This window comes from Ostrea edulis, chromosome 8 (genome assembly GCF_947568905.1).
Source record: "Ostrea edulis chromosome 8, xbOstEdul1.1, whole genome shotgun sequence".
NCBI lineage: Eukaryota > Metazoa > Mollusca > Bivalvia > Ostreida > Ostreidae > Ostrea > Ostrea edulis.
The window spans coordinates 33,642,656-33,650,614 of record NC_079171.1 but is presented as its reverse complement, the minus strand read 5'-3'; the positions used below and the strand labels follow the sequence as shown (position 1 = coordinate 33,650,614).

Genomic DNA, 7,959 nt, shown 5'->3' with positions numbered 1-7,959 from the left:
AAGAAATGGGCCCATAGGCCTCATGGCTCGCCTGAACCATTGAATTTCTGTTACAATGATTAACTTTTTTCTCACGAAACTTTTGATAAGACATGTAGAATAAATGTTGTTCAGGTTTGCAAGATCTATCTAATGATTTCAAAAACTAGGCCTCAGGGCGTCATGGCTCGCCTGAACAGTCGAATTTGTATCACAATTAATAACATTAATAACTTTTTTCTCGAGAAACTTTTGACAAGACATGTGGAACAAAAGTTGTTCAGTGCCCCTCTGAAAATACAGCAGGATATCCCAGGAAGTCCCAAGACAAAATCCCAGGATTTATCAGGATTGTCCTGAAAAGTCCTGCTTTTTTGAAACTGAGATTGACAAGGAATTAGAGGGACGGTATTGGCAGTGGGACATTTCAGGACTTTTAAGGATAATTTCCCCATTGAAAATACAGCAGGATATCCCAGGAAGTCCCAAGACAAAATTCCAGGATTTATCAGGATTGTCCTGAAAAGTCCTGCTTTTTTGAAACTGAGATTGACAAGGAATTAGAGGGACGGTATTGGCAGTGGGACATTTCAGGACTTTTAAGGATAATTTGAACACTTAAATTTGCCTTTTATTGTCCTGCAAAGTCTCACTTAATCCTGCAATCTGAAAGGGGAGAAAGTGGGATTATTCTGGACATGTCTTGGAAAGTCCCAGTAGACAGGACTGGGATTTTGCAGGATTTTATTGGATCTCCCTAAAAATCCTGCTTTTTGAGTTGATGCAGGACTCCTGGAAAGTCCCAATTTATCCTACTAACCTGTTTTGGTCTTACCCTACTGTGGAATAAAACTCGAGATCCAGGATATGTGATATCTTTTCTGTAAAAGTGGCAATTAAGAATGAAATTATGAATCAAAATGATAATCTGATAATAAAATTTATTTAACATACAAAAACATAAATTTCAGCAATACTTATTTGAACTTCCAAAGCAAGTACTTTGAAAAGTTCATTTAAATTATGGCTGGGGTGAGCTAAAAAGCACTATTTCTTACGTAAACAAATAATTAAACAAGAGGTCCATGGGCCACATCGCTCACCTTAGTCATCTTGGTCCATATTTAAAGATTTCCCATATACTTGTATGTAAAACCTTTGTCCCTATAATGTGGCCAAAACCTACCCTTGGGGGCCACGATTCAGGGTTGTCACTAGAAAATATTGAAGACGAGTCCCGGTATCATGGTTTGTAAGCAGCTTGAGTCCCATGAAAATTTGACGAGTCCCATGAAAGTTGAATTAAAGAGTCATTTAGATTTTTCCTACACCTTTATTTATACCGAGTGAACACAAGCTAATGTCGTACCTCTGTTCACTTTCATCTTCAACAAATGGCAAAAATCAGTTAATTTTCGCCAAGCCCATGCATAACAGTGCAATGATCACTTTGTACACATGAAATTAAAAGTAATCATTCACGACTCGGTCTCATACAACTAATTGCCCATTGCAAACAGAATTACTTCCCCGAATCCTCTATCATCGTTACAACCCTATTCAGTATTAAACAAAATTTTAATTAAATAATTATTGTGATAAAATAGATGCGTACTAATTTTGTTTGTAAAATGATGTAAAATCTACCAAAGTTTACAAACTACGCTACTTTCAATTCCAATAAAAATGGCTACCGGAAGACAAACATTTATAATTAAATATAGATCCTGATTTGTAAAAAAAAAGAAAAAGAAACATATATAAATAACTGCCTGTGAGTGGCAAAATGTTTTTTACTTTGTATCTAAATTTCAATATTATATTCTAATTTGCACCTAATTGACTGCACTAAACAAACAAGTCGGATTGGGACACTGTGAACTCGGTGGTATCATCTCGGTTCACATTAGAGCGTAACGTTTTACCTAGATTTTTTCCTATGAGTTTTAATTAATACACAAATCAGGGCTTCTAAGTAAAATTATGATTTTTACTCAGAGTCCGAGACACGTCTGCGGGACTCGCCATATCAGACAAACCCCAATGAAATTTCTGTGATCCTATTCTTGCGTTAGTGACAACCCTGTGAATTTTACAAACTTGAGTCTACACTATGTTGGGAAACTTTCATGTAAATCTCAGCTTTTCTGGCCAAGTGTTTCTTGAGAAGACAATTTTCATAAAGATTTTCCCTGTATATTTGTAAGTAAAACTTTGATCCCCTATTGAGACCCAATCCAACCCCCCAACCCCCCCCCCCCCCCAGGTCATTGGTTTTAACAAACTTGAATCTGTACTATGTCAGGAGGCTTTCATGTAAATTTCAGCTTCTCTGTCCCAGTGGTTCTTGAGAAGATTTTTGAATGACCCCACCGTATTTTTGCGATTATCTCCCCTTTGAAGGGGCATGGCCCTTCATTTGAACAAACTTGAAAGCCTTTCACCCAAGGGTGTTTTGTGTCACTTAGTTTGGTTGAAATTGACCCAGTGGTTCTGGAGAAGATGAAAATGTGAAAAGTTTTCGCCGACGACAGACAACGAACAAATTTTGATCAGAAAAGCTCACTTGAACCTTCGGCCCAGGTGAGCTAAAAAAAATTTTTAAACAGGTATTATCAAATTGTCCCTGAAGTTGAATTTTGTTTATCTTGATGTCACGGGTAACCTGGAGTGGTTCAAAGATCTATTTCTTCGACTCGTGGGTGGGGGAAGGTGGCTCCAGACCTAAACAACTTGAGACGGTCTCTCATCTTGTTTCTAACTTCTTTGAGGGCCATCTCTGGATTTTTCTCTGGTACAGAGGCTTAAAAGATAGCATAATGAATTATTTGAGAGGTTGCATAACAGGTTTTGTAAATGAACATCATGCAAAATTTAAAATATTTATGTCTTGAACTTGTATATATGCACCTTCTGCATCGTCTTCCCTTTTATCTAAGCCATCTTTGGTCTCACGGGCGTTTTCCTGTCACACTGCATGATGTCGGTTCATCCACTGAAAACAGTGCCTTATTAAAAGTCACTTGATGATATTCTAAATTCATAACTATCTCTTCAAGTCCATGCTACAATGAAAGAGAACATGTACTAGATAAAAATATTGGAAACAGGATGATAATTTGTTAAGGTGTGACAATTCCACTAGACTACCAAAAAAGACGAATTATTACAAACCAAAAGTAAAAATACTAACCAGCAACGCCGTGTATTTTGAACAACTAGGCCTATCCCCCAGTTTCTGAGTGTAAGGTGAATCCTATATTCCTATCTGGAATCCATTCCATGCTTGATTGCATACTGATTCTGTTGAATGTTCTCCATCCTTGCGAATATTTCCCTGACTTCGCGCCCAGAAAGGAACATTGAAAAAAAAGCGCTTTGATCACTTGCGTGAACGTCAGGTCGTACACTGACTGACTCGTCCCCAGGTCAACACGTAACCAAAAGACGATCAGTAGAAAGTTATACAATCGACCAGTGGAAACCCAGTGTATAAGACTTCATATATATACATATGATATATTTTATACATGATATATCTTATATCGAATAAGAACGGGGAGAAGAAAAAAACACGACAAGCTTCGTACATTGTACAAGTTGACCGAAACGACATCACCGGAAGTTACAACTTTCAAAGAAGTCATTTATGATTTAAAGATTTGTGAATGGAAATCAATAACATCGGAATGAAAAGGGACTACGGGGTAACGGATGACACTCTGTAAGTACCATATGCTTATTTTGTTTACGTTTGTAAATGATTACATGCATTGGAAAAATACACGCTTGATCGCTGGACCACTCGAAATTCCTCGATACAATCATTCTATTTACAGCTTAACATATCAAAACAAACTACTCTATTTTTTAACGTAAACCATTGACTGGTTCGATCTAGATGGAAAGGGTATAATCACCAGAACATTGTATCATGGATATCCATCATTATGATTCTGTTTCGATCAGTTGACCTTGTTCTGTAATTATTACTGCTTCGTAAAATAACTACGGACAGTACGGTTACAAAATTTAGCATGGCAAGCTGATTGTATCCATCAGTGATAATTTATTGCTATTTGCACCTCAAAACATTGATGTGTCAAAGAAACTTTTCTAAATATAAAATTTTTAATCAGTGTCTTGAAAATTAAGTTTCTTCATTAATAATTTGTAATTAATTATTATTGAAGGAGATTGAGAACCCAAAAGGTACATGCTGTGCAAGAAAGATGTAAACATGCGAATTCCTAAATGTACTAAATATTAAAACATCAACTGCAATCTTCAGTGGTGACATCCAGAAGTTGATATGCCATTGGTACTTCAAGTGATACGACCGTGACATTGGAAAATCCTTTTAACTTATCATCACTTGAGCCTGAATTGCAATCCTTTTGATACAGACATTTTTTTAAGTTCAGTTTCGAACATTAATGCCGCTGTGTCATCTCTGGAAATGGAAAAGCCTACCACAGAATCTGATGAATTTTTGAACATTCTTTCACAAAAAGGGATCTTCTTTATTTTGAAGAAGGTAGCCCAGGAACTGGAAATCTGTTATCAAAATGATCTTAATAATACACTGGACAATATTCTAACCTAAAAAAAAACATGACAAACCCGATTGAACTCCTGTGATGAAGCATCTCAAAACTCAAATTATGGTAGTCTTTCAAGTGACATTGAGGATTTCAATAGCGCATTTGACAGTAAAGTGATTTTTATTCAAGTTCAGATTGTTGTCATTATAAATTTATAAGAAGTGTTCTCATAGCCAACATTTTTCAAGTCTACTTTTGATGAAATATAGTCTTTTCTATTACAACTTATTATGACATGATTGTTGTTGTATACATAAATGTTCTTATCCACGAATCATTCACTGTTCTTATAGTTTTTTTTTAGCCTGAACTATGTAGCAATGACATGTCAAGGTAATCCAGAAAATGTAAAATCTTTTCTTTGATATGACAAGGATTTAATTTTGTAACAATTAATATCTAAAAGTCCTGTAACCCTCATTAAAGTCCTTTATAATCTGACTTCACTGGTTGTAAGATTTTGAGGGTAATTGCAAGACTTCTCTCTTTGCATACTGTTAATACGAAGTCCTGGAAAACAATGTAAAGTCTTGCATTATCTTGAATGTATCAAGTATGAGATTTTTAGGGAATTTCTGGGACGATGTTTTCGTCTTCATTTTATAATAAAGTCCTGAAAAACACAAGAATGTCCTAGAAAAACCTGCTGCTATGAGAGTGGGACTTTGTAAGACATTTAGGTAATAAATATGTCCTAGAAATTCTTGCAAAGTCACTCTTGATGTAAGTGGGATATTCCAGGACAAATGCAGAAACATGAAGTCCTGTATTATCCCACTGCATTAGGACATGGGAGAAGTGGGACTTCACAAGGAAGTCCCAGGACTTCCAGGGATATCCTTCAATTAAGCAAAAAAGTGGGATTTATTTTCAGAGGGGTTTCGCAAGGGTTAACTAACGATGTTAATAAATAGGTCTGCGGGTCTCATGGCTCACCTGAACAGTTGGGTTATTGTTGCAATCTATAACATTTTTGTCAAGAAACTTTTAATAAGACATCTTGAACAAAAGTTGTTCAGTTTTGCAAGATCTTTCGAACAACATCATGAAAAAGGCGAACGGGCCTCATGGCTCGCCTGAACAGTTTGATCAGTGTCACAATTACTAACTTTTTTCTCGAGAATCTTTTGATAAGACATGTAGAACAAAAGTTGTTCAGTTTTGCAAGATCTTTCAAACGATATCAAGAAAAAGGCCCACGGGCCTTATGACTCGCCTTAACAGTGATAAATGTCGCATAACGTTATACTCGTAAATATTTTTTTTAGACATATATAACAAAAGTTGTACAGTTTATTGAGATCTTTCGTGCCGTATCAAGAAATGGGCCCATGGGTCTCATGGCTCGCCTGAACCATTGAATTTCTGTTACAATGATTAACTTTTTCCTCACGAAACTTTGATAAAACATGTAGAATAAAAGTTGTTCAGTTTTGCAAGATCTATCTAATGATATCAAAAAATAGGCCTGCAGGCGTCATGGCTCGCCTGAACAGTCGAATTTGTATCACAATTAATAACATTAATAACTTTTTTCTCGAGAAACTTTTGATAAGACATGTAGAACAAAAGTTGTTCAGATTCGCAAGCGTTACTAACGATATTAAGAATAAGGCCTGCGGGTCTCATGGCTCACGTGAACAGTTGGGTTATTGTTGTAATCTATAACATTTTAGTCAAGAAACTTTTAATGAGACATTTAGAGCAAAAGTTGTTCAGTTTTGCAAGATGTTTCAAACAACATCATGAAAAAGGCGAACGGGCCTCATGGCTCGCCTGAAGAGTTTGATTAGTGTCACAATCAATAGCTTTTTTCTGGAGAAACTTTTGATAAAACATGTACACCAAAAGTTGTTCAGGTTTGCAAGATCTTTCAAACGATATCAAGAAAAGGCCCACGGGCCTTATGACTCGCCTTAACAGTCTGATAAATGTCGCAATCAATAACTTTTTTCTTAAGAAAATTTCCATAGAACATGTAGAACAAAATTTGTTCAGTTTTGCGAGATATATCTAGAATGATATAAAAAATAGGCCTCCGGGCGGCATGACTCGCCTGATCAGTCGAATTTGTATCTCAGTAAATAACATTATTAACTTTTTTCTCGAAAAAAAAGCTGACCCCTTTAATTAGTTACCGAGAGGTAGAGAGAGTCTTTAATTTATAACATTTAAATGATCAATATTTGTAAAACATTACCAAAGCTAAATTGTACGTCTAGACAATATATTTGTATCATTATTTATGAACGAAAATGTCAGTCAAATTCTTATCTAATCACATCTAAATTTGGACGGAAGACCCACTCTTTGCTCGCAACGAGATCGAATCTAGTTATTATTATTATTATTTTTTTCTCCTCCTTACCGATTTTTGTGCAGAAGATTTCTCGGAGATGGCTGGATCGATTTCCTTCAAATTTTCAGGATTGATGCGTTGCCATTTGAAGTTTGTACCGCCGTTTCAATTTTTGAAAAATCACTTCCGGTTGGAAGTTATCCCCCTTTTATCGATTTTCAGATGACCATTTTGTCCAGACAAAAACTCAAAAACGATAAAAGCTAGAGTGCTGAAATTTTCAGTGATGTTAGACGACATGTTGTAGTTGTGCACCTGGGTTTTAAAAATTTCCGGAAGTGCCTAGTATGGAAGCTCGGTAGGGGTCAAAAATGGAGTTTAAAAAAGTGTCCAATTTTTTTCCACGTTTTAAATCAGAACTTTTTACTCGTAAATATTTTGTTTAGATATATATAACAAAAGTTGTACAGTTTATTGAGATCTTTCGTGTCATTTCAAGAAATAGGCCCATGGGCCTCATGGCTCGCCTGAACCATTGAATTTCTGTTACAAAGATTAACTTTTTTCTCACGAAACTTTTGGTAAGACATGTAGAATAAAAGTTGTTCAGTTTTGCAGGATCTATTTAAAGATATCTTTAAAAAAGGCTTCCGGGCATCATGGCTCGCCTGAACAGTCGAATTTGTATCGCAATTAATAACATTGATAACTTTTTTCTCGAGAAACTTTTGACAAGACATGTAGAACAAAAGTTGTTCAGTTTTGCAAGATCTTTCGAACAATATCATGAAAAAGGCGAACGGGCCTCATGGCTCGCCTGAACAGTTTGATCAGTGTCACAATTACTAACTTTTTTCTCGAGAATCTTTTGATAAGACATGTAGAACGAAAGTTGTTCAGTTTTGCAAGATCTTTCCAACGATATCAAGAAAAAGGCCCACGGGCCTTATGACTCGCCTTAACAGTGATAAATGTCGCATAACTTTATACTCGTAAATATTTTGTTTAGACATATATAACAAAAGTTGTACAGTTTATCGAGATCTTTCGTGCCGTATCAAGAAATTGGCCAATGGG

At 35.8% G+C, this 7,959-nt stretch overlaps 2 long non-coding RNA genes across 2 annotated transcripts; one reads left to right on the top strand and one right to left on the bottom strand.

Moving 5' to 3' along the window:
• Window positions 1-292: 292 nt before the first annotated feature.
• LOC125657397 (uncharacterized) lies at window positions 293-3,027 on the bottom strand. Its single transcript, XR_007363315.2, has 2 exons — window positions 2,890-3,027; window positions 293-2,782 (listed from the first exon to the last, which is right to left on the bottom strand). It is a non-coding gene; the product is annotated as an uncharacterized LOC125657397 (long non-coding RNA).
• A 593-nt stretch (window positions 3,028-3,620) lies between these two features.
• Window positions 3,621-5,024, top strand: LOC130049571 (uncharacterized). Its single transcript, XR_008798120.1, has 2 exons — window positions 3,621-3,703; window positions 4,173-5,024. It is a non-coding gene; the product is annotated as an uncharacterized LOC130049571 (long non-coding RNA).
• Window positions 5,025-7,959: the final 2,935 nt, after the last annotated feature.